The following is an 18277-nucleotide window of genomic DNA, read 5'->3' as shown; positions in this document are numbered from 1 at the left end:
ATACCACTATTTGAGGCCTAACAGCAAATTAACAATTGGATTATTTTTCTACGGACCGCCGGAAAAGTAATAACAAGAAATGACTTTAGCAAATGACACCATGATGATTTGTGGAAAAAAAAATATTGACTTTGTATTTCATGAGGGAAGTTGAGAGGGAGTCTATGGAGCCAAAGTCTTTCTGGAGCCAACCCCTGGAGGCCCTTGATGGTATTGCAGTTCAAAGCACTTCCGCATTGGCCTTACTTTTCAGATGCGGTAGTTACATCCCACTTTTTTTATTCAGTCTATGGTTTTGCAATTGTAAAAATGTCCTATTTACCATAATGTCCAATTCAAACCAAAGAAGAAACTGGTTTAAGACATTGAAAACTTGCAGCAGCGTGAACTGGCCTGCCTTAGCTCACCTCACGCCAGCTGACAGTGTCACCTCAGACTCACTTTGCTGGTTACAGTAGATCAATTACAAACTGTCAGCAAATTGAAGGGAGATTTGTTTGAAAGAAAAAGTGGATCACTTCATCAACTTATTTGTCTAGATAATACAAGTGTCACAAGTAACTTTCATTTATTATCCTCATTGATCTTTTTACAATTGCTACAAATTATATCCAGCTATGTAAAAGCCTGAAAAGCTGGCAAGTAAAACACAAATACAGAGTGTTTTTGCTATGGAGATGTGACACTGTCCTGTTTTGCTTTGTAAACTGCCACTGCCTGCACCAATGCACCCTCTGTCGGATGTTAGATAGCAGCACTGGCTCTGTATGTCATTATTCTCCAGTTTCAGTTATATAATGCTGCTTTTTTTTTTTTTTTTAAATGTTAGTGGTCCGTTTGTTTTCTTTTGGGGACGTCAAGGGCCAGATTGAAATGGTACGTGAGCTGGTTCTGGCCCTTGGGTGACATTTTGCCCATGTGTGGCGCACAATGTTTTAGACCTATAATGCAAGTAGCCAGACTGAGTTACATAATGGGTTTCAGAGGTTGGCATGGGAATTACTTGGCTTGCCAAATGAATAGCTGAGCTCTGTGAGTGGGTGCTGATTTTGCAGAGTGGAGAGGAAGGGATCCATGGCTCTCTTCACCACTAGTCTCCCAGTAGCTAAATCAATGGCTTGCTGCTAAATAGACATAGGCTACTTCGGACTCTCAGTAGTCTCCTTTGCCGTAAAAAGAATCTGATCGTAATCCAGCAGGTGATTTTGTTGCATCTTAAAATGATTGTACTCATTGTAGTTTATTTATTGCTGAAGCAATAAAAAGACAAAACCTCATACTTGACAGGATTAAAAGGTGCTGGTGAGATTTAAAATCCCCATAAGACATTATATGGAGATTTCAAACAAAAAAGAGAAATTAAAATAAATCAAAATCACATGTATCAATTAAAAAAAAAAACACACATTGGCACAATGTGTAAATAAAAAGAACAGCAAGAGCAGAAAACAGGACTTTCATGTCACATGTTATGTACGTTGTACATGAAAAGCTAATAAAAAAGCAGAATCAAAAGATACCGAGATAGATGAGGCTACACAATACAAAATTCAAGCAGTCTGACTCAGCAATAAGTCTCAGGTTTGGCTAAATATTTCCTAAACGTAGCTTAAGTTTTTACGAATTCTAGGAACTGGTTGATTTTTTTTTTTTAATTTTTTTATCTTCCGAGATGCTACAAAGCGAACAGACTTTGGTTTTGCAAATGAATGGTATGAGGCAAAGATAATTCAGTTCTCTCTATAGATAAATATTAATCATGAAAGGAAAAAAAAACCTTCAAATTCTGAGTTTAAATTTAGAATGATTTGGATGTGCAAACCTTTGTCAACGCGAACCTTTGAATAATTATCCACACAGACTGAAATAACTTATAATTAAACCCAGGAACATAAAAAAATTCTCTTTTTACATTCAGGTAAATTTTACCATAATAAAATCTTCATCAGGAACTAATGTCTATCGAGTTAGTGGTTAAATCATTACCTAACTTTGAATTTTTAAAATTATTTTTCAACTAAAATTACAATTCCCACCCAGTCAATAAAACCCAGATAAATACATATGTCACAACCTCACTACCCAGTCTGCTACATCGATATCTTATTTTCTCTTTTAATTTCTGTTTCCCATTTTCTTCGGTCTCTCTTTGAAATTTTACTCTGCCAACGATAACATATTATCAGTGGAAAAAACAACAACATTGAAATGGGATTTTGAATTAACAATGACGAGCAGAAGATGGAAAAATGTACAGAAAGAAGAAGCAGGAGAAGTAAGACAGTCACAAGTGGGAAGAAAAGGCTGTGAATTTTGACATGTCCATGAGAAACAAATGACAATTAAAGCAAAAAGCAGTGATGAAGAGGAGGAAAAATATGTAAGAGAGACATGGAGGGATGAAGGCAGAAAGAAAGGGAGAAGAAAGAAAGAAAAAGAGAGGAAGAAGGTGACTCAAAGGAAATAAACAGAAAAAAAGGATACAAAGTAATAGACTGAAACGAGACTAGAAAGATAGAAATACACACACACTCATCCCCCTGCTATCCATCCATCTTAGCTTGTGGAAATAAGGGCCTCCTCGTTGTCAGCTTGTTATTTTTCCCTCCTCCCCCCTCGTTTTCTCTCTCTCTGTTCTTCCCTGCCTCACTCGCCCTCCGTCTTGTCGTCTGCCAGCGTTCTGTCATGTGTGAACGTATCGATTTGCCAGCGTTTTAACCATCAAACTGCAGCGCCGCTTTTAAACAATATCTGACGGACAGAGGGAGGAGGAGGAGGGAAGATGAAAGAGGAAACCCAAGAGGGGGGGGGGCATGAGCAAGAGGAGTAGGGAGGAGCAGAGGAGGCTGACAGAAGTGGATGAAATTTGGAGGAATAAGAGAGGAGAAAGATAAGAAAGGGAGAGTATTAAGAAGAAAAATTAAGAAAGTGCAAAGAAGATAAGGGCCATAAGGAGAGTAAGGGAGCAGAAGAAGAATAACATTGAAACCGGAACAAAGATGAAGAAGGAGAATGTGAGTGTACAGGAAAAAAAGATTGAGAGCACAGTAAGAGAAGAGATAACATAAGAAGGAAAGACCAAAAAAGGAGAAGGTGGAAGAGAGAATGGAGAAAGAGAATTAAAGGAAGTGAAAAGGTAGAAAGAAAAAAGATGGTAGGCCTAATAAGAGGAAGAAATTCAGAAAGAGAAAAAGCATGTGAGCAAAATAAGAGCTATATTGAATAAAGGGAGAAGAGAGAGAAAACTGCAAGAAAGAGGAAAAGAGTGGGAGAAAAGGATGAGAGGTGGAAATGAAGATAAGGGGAGCAGGGGACACGAGGGAAAGGAAACATTTTTTGAAAAAGAAGAATGAGGAGGGGTAAGATGAAGTGAAAGGGAAGAAAAATACACCCACAAATAAATGGCTGATAATGAGAAGGACTAATGGAGGAGGAAGGGGTGAGGAGAAGAAGAGGAACAAATATCTTTTGAAGGTCCTTCCCAGTGGTTGCAACTCCAAGGGTGGACAGAAGACAGAAGAAAATTAGAGGAAGTAGATTTGAAACCCATTAAACAAGAAATGAAAGCTTTAAAAGAGAGAAAGTGACAGATTGGAAGAGAAGGACACAAACACAGGAAATAAGAGACGCAGCCATATTGAAAAGGAGGAAAGGATGACAAAACGTAAGAGAAGGAGAGAAAAATGGAGAAGAAAGCATTTCCAAAAATCAGATTAAATCTTGGACATTTTAGCGTTTAGGCGTGACAAATTTTCAGATTTAGACCAGTTCAAACAGAGGTTAAAGGACTTTTAGTCATTGAGTCATTTCAAACATATAATTTTATAGATATTAATTTTGTATAAAGGAATTTAAGAATTTTTAAGGATCTGCAGACACAATGTAATTCACTTTCAAATGAGAGAGAGAAGGGGGGAGATTGGGAGAAAGAAAGGCAAGGGGAAACATAAAATAACTAAAATATATATATAAAAAAAAAAAGAAGAAGCAGCAAATGTAAAGGAATTTGAAGTATTACAAGAAATAAAGGACAGATGAATGAGAGAAGAGGCTTTGAAAGAAGAGCAGAAAAAAGAGAGATGGAGTGATTGAAAGACAACAAATGACTGCTGAGATAGACAAAAAAAAAGGGAGAGGCAGAGTGAAAGAAAAACAAGCATTAGTCCTCTTTATGGATTGCTGTTTGCTCAACCAAAGTTTATCATTGATCTGCTGCCAGTGCTGCATTTATCACTCGGGGAGTGTGTGTTCACAATATCTTGTTTCTGTTTAACAATAAATGCCAAGAAAGTGTATTAAAATGTGTGTTTTATCGTCAGACCTCCTGCTGTGAGTAAAGATCACACAGACAAACACAGTGGTGTTTCCATCACTTCACAGGCTATTTCATTTCCATATATTCCATTTCCAAGAGACATAAGCTTAAACCTTAAACCAAGTCTTTATACTAAAATAAAATTCACTTACTGATTTACATTATTGGGGCTTTTTATCCCCAAAAGGAAGTCGAATCCCCCACAATGTGTGTATATATAGATTTAGGCACTATTATTTGAGTTTTACAAGCACACACCCAAACACACACACACACACACACACACACACACACACACACACACACACACACACACACACACACACACACACACACACACACACACACACACACACACACACACACACACACACACACACACACACACACACACACACACACACACACACACACACACACACTTGTGTCTGCAGGGTGTTGAAGCCATTCAGTGGAGCATCTCGTCCTACTGGTGTTTCAGAACAATAAGAAAGATAGAGGAAGACGAAAAATCCATCCATCCCACTGAGAGAGGAAGAGAGAGCTCCATCATCTTCCACAAAAACCCTTCTCTCTCTCTGTTGGTGGTTTCAGTTTTAACAAGCACATATCGTCTGATACAAACAGCTGAGATGTCATGAAAACCTCATTAAAAACAACAAAATCTTAAAAAGTCCATCTATCCAGAGGCTATGGTTCAAATAGATGTCCCAGAATAAGGATTTATTAAAACATGAGTGTCATTGTGATGATTCTGTTAATCATTTTTCTCATTAACAACATTGCTGCAATCCCCAAAATTAACATCTGAGACTGGGTAACACAACAACATTGCTGCAATGTGTTTGTGTGTTGTGCCTGTGTCTCATGTTGGTGGTGGCTTCACTCCCCAGTTTCCCGACCAGATGTGTTTACTGAGGTGGAAATGCAACAAAAAAACAAAACAATTGCAGACAAAATAGGAACGAATGCAAATGAAAAATGTTACAAAACAAAAATGTATTACATTAAAAGGGCTCCCGGCCACTAGGGTAGGTGATGGCTCGATAGCCAAACTACAATGATGAGCAGGTATAACACAAATGTATCTGCTCATTAAAACTGTTACTCACAACTTCCCTGTTTCCATTAATGTTTTTGTCTTCAATGTTCCTGGGGTCAAGTGTAGAAAATATTATTTATGTTAAAAGTGCTTCAAAGATATTTATAAAGCAAGGTTAACACAGTATGTGGAATGACGAAATTGCTTTGCTTTCATCTAAATGCCTTTTTAAAGACTTAATTTGGTAGGATGTTACAATGCATCCTCAGAACTTTAGAAATATCACATAAATTCTCAACATGTACAGTATTAGCTGCTCACTTTTTAAACCTGTAGGACTTTGTATCCTTGTATTCGTTGGATTTTTCTGGATCCCTCCTATGTTGTCTTAGGGGTAACTGCAGTTCAGCACACATGAACAATAAATAGAGTTTAGATAAATCAGAAGAAAAATAAATCAAGGGAGAAAAACGCTTTGGGTTATGTTTGGGTAGTTTAAATAAAAATTCCCTAAAGCTGACAAAACACCTCAGTGGGTTGAGCCATCATGGGTGTCAGATGAAAGTTGAACAGACTTGCAAAGTACACACATCCTCTTAATTCTGAATGATTTATAGTGAGGACCTAAGCAACTTAATGAATGACTGAGCTCCTGTTGAGAGGATAAGGTGTCCACAGATCCTTAAAAAACTTAATTAAGGCCTTAATTTTACTGAAAAACTATTAAATTCTTAAATACATTCCTTAAAAACATTTTTCAAAGACCTTTAAAAGCTATAGACACAGCAGTTGTGATTTATATTTAATTGTCTTGTTGCAGACAAAATGGTACACTAATGAGACCTCCAGTTGTTCTTTTTGGGGTTTTTGTTAGATATCATTGACTTTAGCGAGAAATGTCAGGTAACACCACTGCAGGCATCCGTGGGAAGCGAACGGTGAACAAGCTGTGATCCACCAAGTATTGTTTAGCGAAAACCTCAGAAAATGTGTTTTTGTTTTCTGTTGGGAAAACGTAATGCTCTAAGCTCTACAACAAATGAAGCCAGCTAGTTATAATGTTACGGACTAGAATGAGAACTCTCTCGCTCTGTACTTCTGCAGAAAAAGCTACACAAGCATCTCCAACTACCTCTAGATACTCTGTGTTAAAAAGAAATATGGAAATAAAATAGCCAAACATGACAGAAAGAAAAAAAGAGGCCGTTTTGATGTTTATTTGCATGTTTGTTGACACCCAAACTGCATAAACAAAATTAACTACACACGTATGACCAGACATCAGAGTTAAAGTGGTTCATGCATTGATTTCCTCTCACTGCTCTCCTTCTCCTCCTCCTCTTCTTCCTCCTCTCCAATCCTCTTAATTCTTCTTGTTTTGCATTATGTTATCGATCAAGCCGCAGCATCATACAGCGTGGCCGATCAGCTGTTTACTGACAGAAAAATAAGCTTTTAGGAGGCAGAGGAGACATGAAGAGGCAACGGTATCCTCCCTGCTATTTTAGTTTTCACTCCGTTTTGTTATTTTCTCTGTTGAAGTGGGTTATTGGAAATTCTCAAACTTTCATTTGACCACTTTACTGACAGACACAGCACCTTTCCTCATGTCACAGTGTGTTACAAGTCACTATAATGTGAGCGGGTGCAGGTAAAGGACATACTTTATGGGGCCTGAGGAAAATACCATACCCCCCATGAGAATAGCCACCTGGCGGAGGGGTTTAAGTGGCTCAGTGATCCTAGGAGCTGTGTTGTCGAGGGCATCAGCCCCTGGATCTCCAAAGGCAAAGGGAGAGACCAGACTAAGAATGGTTCAAAACACACCGGATGAGAAGCAGCCCACGTCCCCAGCTGAGTGCAGCTGAGTGCAGCTGTGTTGGAGTTTTTTCCGAGGGTCACCTCTATGCGCGTGCGAGTTCCTAAGAGGAAGGCTCTGATTGTTGTTTGTGTGTATGCACTACACAGCAACTCTGAGTGCCAGGCCTTTTTGGAGTCGGTGGGAGGAGTCCATGAAAGGGCACCACCTGAGAATTCTATAGTTTTTCTGGGGACTTCAATGCTCATGTGGGGAACGACGGAGAAACCTGGCAGGGCTGATTGGAAGTAACGGCCTCCCCAATCTAAATCCAAATGGTGTTTTATTGGACTTCTGTGCCAGTATCGGGTTGCTCATAATGAACACCATGTAAGGTGGTTCATAAGTGTACCTGGTACCAGAACACCTTAGGCCTGAGATCAAGGATCGACTTTGCGGCCGTATGTCTTGGTCACTTGGGTGAAGAGAGGAGCAGAGCTGTCAATTGATCACCACCTGGTGGTGAGTTGGATCACATGGCAAGGTAAGATCTGCCAAACCAAACGTGTAGTGAGGGTGAACTGAGAACATCTGGCGCAGGCCCCTTTCCAGGAGGTCTCCAATTCCTACCTCCGGAAAAGCTTCTAAAACATCCCAGGGGAGGTTGGGGACATGGAATCCAAGTGGACCATGTTTAAAGCCTCCATTGTGGACAGGTGCTAGGAGTTGTGGTTGGAAAGGTTATTGGTGCCTATTGTGGCAGCAACCCATGAACCCAGTGGTGGACACAGGTGTGGGAGGAGTTCAGGGAGAAGGCTTTTAGTTTGGCGTCAAGGAAGTTCTGGCAAACCATCCAAAACATCAGGAAGGGAAAGCAGGGCTTACCCCAGGCTGTTCTCAGTCGGGGAGGATTCAGACTGGGGATATCAATGGGCGGTGGAAAGAACACTTTGCCAAACACCTGAAACCGGCCAACATGTCCCCTGGGAAGGTGGCAGAGTCTGAGGACTTGGGGGGATCTCACTCATATCTCTTGCGGAGGTCTCTGAGGTAGTCAAAAAGCTTGTCGGTGGCAGGGTTACAGGGGTAGATGAGATCCGTCCTGAGATGCTGAATGCTCTGGACATTGTTGGGCTGTCTTGGTTGGCATGCCTCTTCAATATAACATTAAGTTGGGATCAGTGCCCATGTACTGGTTGGGTGGATCCCATTTTCAAACAGTGGAACCAGAGACTGTGCTACACACCACTCATCCTCGTGGGGAAAGCTCATACCAGGGTGCTGGAAAGGAGTCTCAGACCGATTGTTGAACCTCGGATTCAGGAGGAGCAATGTGGATTCTGTCCTGGCCGTGGACAGTAACCATTGCAAGGTTACTCATGGGGTAATGGAAGTTTGCCCATCCAGTACAACTGTAGTAGGAGTTGTGTTTGTTGCGTAGTCATGTTTCCAGTGGGTGTTGGCCCCTGCCAGCACTGTCCTTTGTCTCCGATCCTGTTTGTGACCTTCATGGACAAGATTTCTAGGTGCAGCTGGGGGGAGGAGAACGTCAGGTTTGTAGGTCACAGGATCCCTTCTCTGCTGTTTTCAGATGATGTGGTCCTGCTGGCTTCATCAGACCGTGCCCATCAGCATGTACTGGAGCGATTTGAGGCCGAGTGTAAAGTTGCGGCGATGAGACTCAGCATCTCCAGTCTGAGGCCATGGTGCTCTGCTGGAAAATGGTGGATTGCTCCCTTAGGATGGGAATGGGGTGCCTGGCCCAAGTGAAGGAGTTGTAGTATCTCAAGATCTTGTTCACGGGAGATTGATCGGCAGATTGGGGTGAAAAACAGCTGCACTGGACATTTTCGGTGAAGGGGGGGTAAGTTGAAGGGCAAAGCTCGGCTATCTCATCTGGATGCCTCCTTGCCACCTCCCTCTGGAGATTTTCTGGGCATGCTCAAATAGGAGGAGACCCTGGGATAGACACAGGGATGCCTCAGGATCCCCCAGGATGAGCTGGAAAATGTTGCTTGGGAGAGGGAAGCCTGGGCAAACTCACTCAACCTGCTGCCACCTCGACCCGACTATATAAGCAGACGAAAAGGATGGATGGAGGAAAATACCACCTCAAAATTGACTCATTTAAATCCATTAAATCTTTAGTCAAATTTGGCAGAAAATGTCCCCAAAATTCAGGCAATGGCTTCTAAGATAAAGCTCGTTTTTCTCTCTACTTCATCAACTGATTGTAAGGGTATTTGCTGTGATTTGTAGCTATACATATATTTTTTTTTAAGCAGGTATTTGCTACTTTGACCAAAGCTGTTTTACCTAAAAAATACACCACAAGTTAATGGCATCAGAAGCCTCCATCTGTCAAACCACCTGGTCAGACCTCCATTACAACCGGATCTGTCAGTTGTCAGTAGCTGGTTTCTTTTCCAGGATGACAACTAAAAATACAACATCTATGTGTTTAACATACAAAAATAATTTTCAAGTAGACTACAGAACAGGGTAGAAAATGGCCTATGTTTGTAGTCAATGCTAGGAACATGGGGATGTCAATATTGACTGGTCAGTCTGACTTTAGTCCTAGCGCCGCTCTAGGTTTACATGTATGGTTAAAATTTAAATGTCTCACAGAAATGGGTGGATTGCCATGAAATTTGAAACATCTTGGGAGCCTCAAGATTGTTGCGTAACTGATCCCTTTATTTTTCACCTAAAACTTAATTTAGTCTAATACAAAAAAAAACCAATGACCTCCTTTGTATTTAATGCTAATTACCAAATATTAGCATGTTTATGAGCTAAACTATAAGATGATAAATAGAGTAAACATATTCCCTAATTAACATCATAATATGGATCTTTTTTCTACTTTTACCATCTTTTTTCCTCCTCTTCCTCTGATATCTCAGCCCTCTTCTCATTCTTCATGTCTCCCTCCTTTGCTCGTCCCTCTGCTCCAGCCTTCACTGCTAATTAGTTTCAGAGGGAGAGGAGAGAGAGGGAGGAAGAGGAAGATAGAGAGAGGAGAAAAAGGATAGATGAGGAGGAGAGGGAGAACGAAGAGAGTAGGACAAGAAGAAATGGAGGATTACTGCGACTGGTTCTGAACCTAACAGTACAACTGGAGCTGCTATGACCATTACGACCAATACTACTTTTAAAAGAGAATGACCCTTATTTTACAAATGAAGATCAGTTTACTAGTTGCAAGAAGTACTATACACAGCTTTAAAACAGTTGTATTACGCTCTCTGTGGCTTTCAATAATCCTGATGACATCATGTGGCAGACAGCTTTTAAGTGATTTCCATGGTAAAAGCAAGAACAATTTCTTAAATATGTATGATTCCTTATGTAAATAACTTTGCACTTTGCCAGGGAGAATTGCTGCAGCAATGTTGTATCGTAATAAATTAAACAAAGCATTTTTGTAAAATAGAAAGAAAGAAAAGGGAAATATGTTGTTATTTACTAATGGTGGGTGGTGAAAAAAGTTAGTTGGGTTGTTCCATATTCAGTCAGTTTCAGTAACCTGTGAAAAGACTGAAAAAGAGAGGTTTATCTGCCGGTGGTTGGTTTAATTAGCATTGTGTGAACCCCTTTAGCACAGTCTTGAATGTAATGTACGTTTATTTATATGTAAAAGTCCCCCATAATAGCTTTAACATCAAATAAACGGCACCAGTGCCATATATAATTGTTAGATGTAATTTAATGTCAAACCAACATTAACAGCATGTTGCACATACACTAGCCTCTACTTGCATGACACTGAAAGCAGGTTGTGAAGCAAAAGGTTTACTTACTTTACTTACAAAGAATTGATGAAAAATTAAAGATCGGGCAGGCTACAGAGGGTAAGGTAGGGTCACCTGTTCTAGGATAATCTGTGTCTTTTCCATAGATATGGGATCCACCCTGACAGGCTTGTATATGTGACTGACTGTTTACATTTCACACACACACACACCCTTGATGCTCCTCTCTGAACAAACTTGTTTTTTTTGGGTTTTTTAACTGTCTCTCCTGACCAGTGGACATTCCAGTCAGAATCTATCTATATAATTCAGCAAAGCTAAAAAAAACAAAATGCCTTCAGAAGTCCTCTACAGATATGGGAGGACTTGCTGGGTAGACGACATTCTCAGCAGCACATCATCAATCAGGCCTCTATGGTACAGTAACGAGAAGGAAGCCACCATGAGTAAAAGACAGGACAGCCTGCTTGGAGTTTTTCAAATTGCCTTTAAAGGACTCTGAAATCACACAGAAAATATTCTCTTATTTGATGAAACAACAGTTCAACTCTTTGGGCAGACCTTTAAGGACTTTGTCTGTCAGATTTCAAGCACTGCTCATATTGTGGCTATTACCAGTTTTACAGCGGAGCATGGTGGTGGTAGCATCATGAGATGGGGGCGCTTCTCAGCAACACGGACAGTGACTGGTCATAACTTCGAAATGAATGCAGAAAACCTGCAGCAACCTGAGACTGCGATGATGGTTCACCTTTCAGCACCACAGTGACCTGAAGCAACCACCCGGTATCACGGCAAAACGTGAAATAGACACTCTGTGCTGTCTAGGCGTGACAGTTCCACTTTTTCCTGTCGTGAAAAATTTAACTTTAAGCTAAAACACATGTTTGGCATTACTAAATAAGCACATGGCTGAGGTTAGGAAAAATAATATGGCTGCGGTTTGGAAAAACAAAATGGTTGGAGTTAGGGAAAGAAAACATAGTTGGGTTTAGGAGAAAGAATAGAGTTGGGGTTAAGGAAAAATTAAATCATGGTTGGGGTTACAAAACTCAAAACAACTCAACAAAATGCCACTAAGCCTCCTAATATTGCCAAAAAATGTCTTTTGTTGCCTCAGTTTTGGGACGTTTGTCACATGTTCCTGTGTCACCTAAAATGTTCGTGCTTGTAAGTTTTATGCTTTCAAAACGTAACTTTCACGCCTAGACAGCCCAAAGCGTGGCTATTTCACAGTTTTGCTGTAGTGGACCAGTGGGTCTATTTCAAGCTTTGTCATGATACCGGGTTGCAAGCAAACCGCCAATAGAAGATTTTTTGTTTCCAGTCCAAAATCTTTTGTTTTGTTTTGTTCACACTGAGAACTGCAGAGCCATGACCATATAAATGGTTTTCACAGCCACAACCATTAACTCCAACAACTGAAGTAAAAAATCTGGAAAAACAAGAGTACTTTAAATAATGTTTGACAGAGGAAACTCTCCTCACCTCTCCTCTCAGTTAGGACTCTAATTGGATGATGAGAGGGGCCCATTGAGGGTGTTGTGTGTGTGTGTGTGTGTGTGTGTGTGTGTGTGTGTGTGTGTGTGTGTGTGTGTGTGTGTGTGTGTGTGTGTGTGTGTGTGTGTGTGTGTGTGTGTGTCAGCCGCATATCTGTGTGCGTGTCAGCATTTCGATTTTCTTGCACCATCCCTCTCTTTTCTCGCTTGTTGTAAAGAGGAAGAGGAGGCGATGGAGGAGGAGGAGGTGTCACTGTGGCTGCAGTTGCCAGTGGTGACAGGACAGCAGCTGCTCTCTCTCTCTCTCTTTCACCCCTTTTTCTCTCTCTCTGTCTCTCTCCCTCCTCATCGGCCCGGATGATCGAAACTCAGGGGAAATCATCACTATGTTTACTTCAACCCCCCCTCCCACGCCACCCACTATTTCTGTCCCATAACACCGGCACCTCCAACCCCCCCTCCCCATATCTCTGTTTTCCGCCCCATGATGGTGGTTGTTAGACAGAAAGACAGCAACACCCACCCTGCCCTCCACTCCCTCTTGTAAATGTGTGACCTCCGCTAGCATCCAAACAAAAACAAGAAGGAGGAGATCGAGGGGGGGGGGGGCAATTGGGGGTGATGTGAGAAGGGGGTAGTAAAGGCCACACAATTGGTGGTGAGGGATGCGCTAGAGTAGAATGGAGGGGGGAGAAAGAGGACTTGAGAGGGCGATCAATGCGATGTTCACCTGCCGTCCACCTCCCCAATTTAAAGAGAAAGAGCTCTAACGATTTCCCCGGCTGGCTCCTCCCGACCGATGGAGCCCGGGAGGAGTGGAGACTCAGAGAAAGTAGAAAAATTAGGCTTCAGTGCAGCAATGCATATAGATGGGAGCAGGGCTGTCAGAAAATTAGCTTTTATTGGTGGAAAACATGTAGTTAAGACAGAAACAAAGGAGGGAAATGGCTTTTAATATGTTTTGGGTGAGAGGAGAAGTGGAGGCAAAATCAGGCTTTTAAAGCACGACTGAAACAGAAGGGAGGGAAATTACAGGACAATTAGGTGCTAATGGTTAAATGCATACAGAGAGAGAAATTTGGGTTTAATGCAAGAATTTATGTAAAAAGAAATAGCAGAAAATAAGCTTTTATGACCGAATATAAATGGGACAAAGACCACCAGAGAATGAATGCACATATTTAAGAAAGACAAAATTTGTTTCACTGTAATTAACCGAAATTGAATATACATTGCAGTAAAAACACACAATTCTGTAAAGCATGAATGCACACATAAAAAAATAAATAAAAAAACCCGCTGGAAAATATGCTCTGAACTGTTAATCTCAAATAATGGGGAGGGAATTTCCTGACTTTTTTTTTTTTTTTTTTAAATAGAAGTTTATCATTTGGAAAAAAATAGTCCATCAGAACATTTGTAAAAGCAACAGCTCTGTTTTGCAATGCTCAAGTCACTGAGTTAAAAATCATGAGCATATTTGTGTTGATTTTAATGGCAAAGATATTTCTCTTTCTGAGTAAAACGTGATTTATATGATTACAATTTTTGCACTTTAGAAGATTGACAACCATTTGGGTTGGGGGGAGGGGGTTTCAGTTATTGCATTTATTCTGGCAAACAAAATGTTTGTTTTCCATGTTTCTACTCTAAATACAGAATGTATTATAGAAACAAACCATAATGAAATAATAAGTCAAATTTACATTTGTCTTTATTTTCCTTTATTTATTTTTCCCATTTCCCATGAGGCGCTGAGATCCTATATACAGTATGCACTGATCCCTGATGATATTCAGCTCCTATTCCACCGGTACATACGATGTGCCCAAAGCAAATATTACGCTGGAGCTTGCCCTTATGAATGGAACGAATGTTAGCCTAGCCAATTTAGCCAGTCTGACTAATCAATAACGGAAATTTGTATTCACTAAAAAGGCAATTTTCTTTCAGCTCTTGCGGGGAACCTCCGATAAGCCAGCTGAAAATGATCGCAATGTTCTTGAAGTTACGTAATAAACCAGAGAGTTAGCTCTGTCCGAACCCATCAAGAGCTTTGCATGTAAAGAGGAGGACCTTAAAGTCAATCCTTAGTGTTGCAGGTAGCCAGTGCAGAACAGCTAAAACTGGACTAATGTGCTCTCTCCTCTTGGTTCTGGTTAACAGCCGAGCTGCAGAGTTTTGGATGAGCTGAAGTCTCACTTTAGTTTTCTTTTCAAGGCCTATAATAATTGCATTACAGTAGTCCAGTTGGCTAGAAATTAAGGCATGAATAATTTTTTCAGCATCTGTGTGATTTATAAACGGGCATACCTCGGCTATGTTCATGTCAACATATCTGTATAGAGAATTAAAGTCCTGGGCTTTCATCGGAACTGGCGGTCCAGTGATTCTGAATTTGTATTGACTGTAATGTTGTAATATCAACGCTGCAATAAGACAGATATCTTCATGAATTTAGCTAAATTGCCAGCTCCTGCAAATATTGCAGAGATTGCTTGAATTTGCGTTAATTATCTTGTGATCTCAATTTCCCGGAGTGACGGAAAAGTGGACGTAGCTTTCGGATCTGAAAAATTAGGCCAATGCGAAAGTGCCTTAAACTGCAATACCACTGAGAGCAGCTGGGGGTCGGTTCCAAAAAGACTCTGGCTCCATAGACTCTTAATCAAATTCTCCCATGGAATACAAAGTCAATACATTTTTTCCATCATTATGGTGTCATTCACTAAATTCCCATCAGTGTTCTGGTGGTCCATCTGAAAATAATCCTGTCATTAATTAGATATTAGGCCTTAAAAAGCGGCAATTGTGGGGGGGGGGTGTCTGTTTGATTTACAGGCCTGTGGTACAGTCAGGTTTTTGCAACTGGTGGGCGGGGCATAGTGTCCTCAGGTTCCCAATGACATTGAGTCAGATCCCCACTCGCTTGTCCACAGCCTGTTCAAATATGGTCACTTCTGTCTCCAAAATAGCAAAATGGCGACGTCCAAAATCTGAACTCGAAGGCTTCAGAAAGGCAATTCATAACCCGAAGGGTGATGTCACTGTTGGTTGCTGCTTGACGCAGACACAGACACAGACAGGTGACACACAAAGGATAAATAGAGATTGATGAGGAAAAAGTCCTTTCACTGTCAGTGAAAGAATGTTGTCATGAATAATCATTTTTCTGTAGCTACTATATATTATACAGGTGTTGTCACAGGTTGTAGAAACAGTTGTTGTTGTTGTTTATTTTTCAGTTTTTGACCATAAATTCTAGAGCTTATTTTTTCAGATGAAAAAAAATAATTTTGAAAGCAAACAAAAATCCCTACAGATTGGTGTATAAATTGTACCTGTACATGTATGTGTGTGTGTGGGGGGGGGGGGAGAAGAGAGAGGGGGGGGGTGGTACAGGATTAACAACCTGGGGGGCATATTAACACATTTTTGACAGTATTTTAGTGAGTCAGGGAGTTGAAAGTTAAACACATTCTAACCTTAACACTCCATTTAATACGGACTATAAACGGAAAAAGGGTCCAAAAAGTTATTGTATTGAACAAATATGTCATCAATTAAAGTTCAAAGCCTCGTGGCCCATTAAAAGCCTTGTGTCCCATTAAAATGTCCTGTCTGGAATAACCATATTCTTCCTGTCTAAATGGGTCTTTAGTTTTGTTTCATCAATTCTTGTATTATTCTTGTACATCGTGGTACTATAGGGTTCTGGTCAGTGTAGTACAATGCTACTATTGATGGTCAAATTTAAATGTATAACAATATGCCCCCCAGGTTGTAATACAGCAGAATTATCCTGAACGCATCCTTACAGTTGTGCATTTGCCGTGTTGTGGTTCGTTTAAAAGCGGCTTGTGTGTTGGTCGTGTCCAGATTAGGTGTTAGTTCTCAGGGCAACCTCTCTCTGTCTGAGGATGTGTTTGCTCCTGACCTTTAAACAACTCTGTCCCATAATCCTTTGCTTCTCTCATGGAGGCCCACAGGGAGTGAACACACACACACACACACACACACACACACACACACACACACACACACACACACACACACACACACACACACACACACACACACACACACACACACACGTGTTGAGAGAAAGAATAGACAATCTTGCAAACACTTCTTACACTTATGATTGCAAATAATCTTCTGCTGGCATGGAAATACACACAGTATAGAGTACATGCAATATGAAAACACAAACATTCTAAACACACGCACATATAAACATGCACACACATGCGCGCACACGCACAAAGAGGCATCACTGTCTGATGTTTGGTGGTAATGAGACCTGTCATCCTTCCACACCGCCGCCGTCCCTCCCTCTTTCTTTCTTTCTTTCTTTCTTTCTTTCTTTCTTTCTTTCTTTCTTTCTTTCTTTCTTTCTTTCTTTCTTTCTTTCTTTCCATTGATCTGCTATAAAAGATCCCCCAATATAACAACTAGATATCACTGTGGGAGCCTCCCCACGTTCCTCTCCTCCTCCTCCTCCTCCTCCTTCTCAACACGCATCCCTCCGGACCATTTAAAAACCTCTCCTCCTCTTTGTCTCTTTCTCCCTGTGTCTTTCTATCGCTTTCTGTTTCTCTCTTTTCGCCTCCCTAAACCCTCTCTCTGCCTCCATCTCCAGCTCTCTGCTGGTCCGCCGGGTTCAGACAGTCTTGTTATATCGGCTGAAAAACAGAGGGATTTCTCTGCGGCGGCCTGAGTGGAGTTGGTGGATACTGGAGGTGGTAGTTTGTCCATCGCTTTTACCTGGTGGTCCCATAGAAAAATAACAAAACACAGAAAATAGAGTCAGTTGAGATGCTTCTCTATTGAATCACATTTATTCTTTAAAAAGCCAAGTTTAATCCAATTTTATGATGTGTGAGTCTTCTTAAACTTTAATGATTTGAACGTCAAAACATTTGTTAGGGGTCCAAACTAAATGCATGTGTTGTCTTAACAGCTTTTCAATGACTGCGTTTTTGCTTGTTGTTCAGACCTGCTTAATGTTTGAAAACAGTTTTTACTTTTAAATACTGCTGAATGAACATGGGGCACATTTCAACCAAGTCATAGGATGGCTTTGGATGGTTTCTGTGTATCCTAATACAATTCTGACATGCTTGTTAACTGTCTGTATGTTGAATACTAATTCGTCACTGCTACTGCTACATATACTCTTATACCACAACTAACTTTGGTCTGTATGTATTGAATTCAAAAAGGGTTTAAACGATTGAAGACTGATTCTTGAAGCACGGTTTTAAATTTGCCTAAATGATTCTTAACATTTGTATCACAAAATCTAGGTGATTCTCACAGAAACATGTCCAACAAACTTTTCAGTCTGAAAAATGACATTTTTAGATTTTCTCATCCCGTGTTTGACTGAGGTCGAGCCTTTAACTGATCACATGTACAAAATGGACTTTGGTTATAAAGAAACTGTAAAACTCTTCACTTTATTTAACTTTCGTAAACTCACCTTGTAGTAGACATTAAAAAGAGAAAACAAGATATGTGGTACATATATACCCAAATATAACAATATCCCATGAATTTGCATTGCATTGTGGGACATGAAGAGGCTGTCTGCTTTTGCCTGAAGTGATAGAACCTCTTTCTGAGAAAATGCCTACTAAATCTCTTATTTTCAGTTATAAAACAGACACGGCACAAAATGTTTTGTTTTTTTCCACATGCAGATTATATATTAAAATCCCAGAGACATTGACTGAGAAATTAAAATGGCCTTGGTCCAACTTGCCTTATACCTGCAAATGAGAAATTATGTTCAGAAGTTTGAGGTCGTGAGACTTTAACTAACTCCACACTTTCATTTATTGTTAAAATCTATACCAGCTC

The sequence above is a fragment of the Brachyistius frenatus genome, unplaced genomic scaffold, assembly GCF_029030835.1.
Source record: "Brachyistius frenatus isolate BFR_SWC_R1_liver_20210118 unplaced genomic scaffold, ASM2903083v1 Contig_60, whole genome shotgun sequence".
NCBI classification, from domain to species: Eukaryota; Metazoa; Chordata; class Actinopteri; family Embiotocidae; genus Brachyistius; species Brachyistius frenatus.
The sequence above is the reverse complement of the archived record's forward strand: the minus strand, read 5'-3'. Positions refer to the sequence as shown.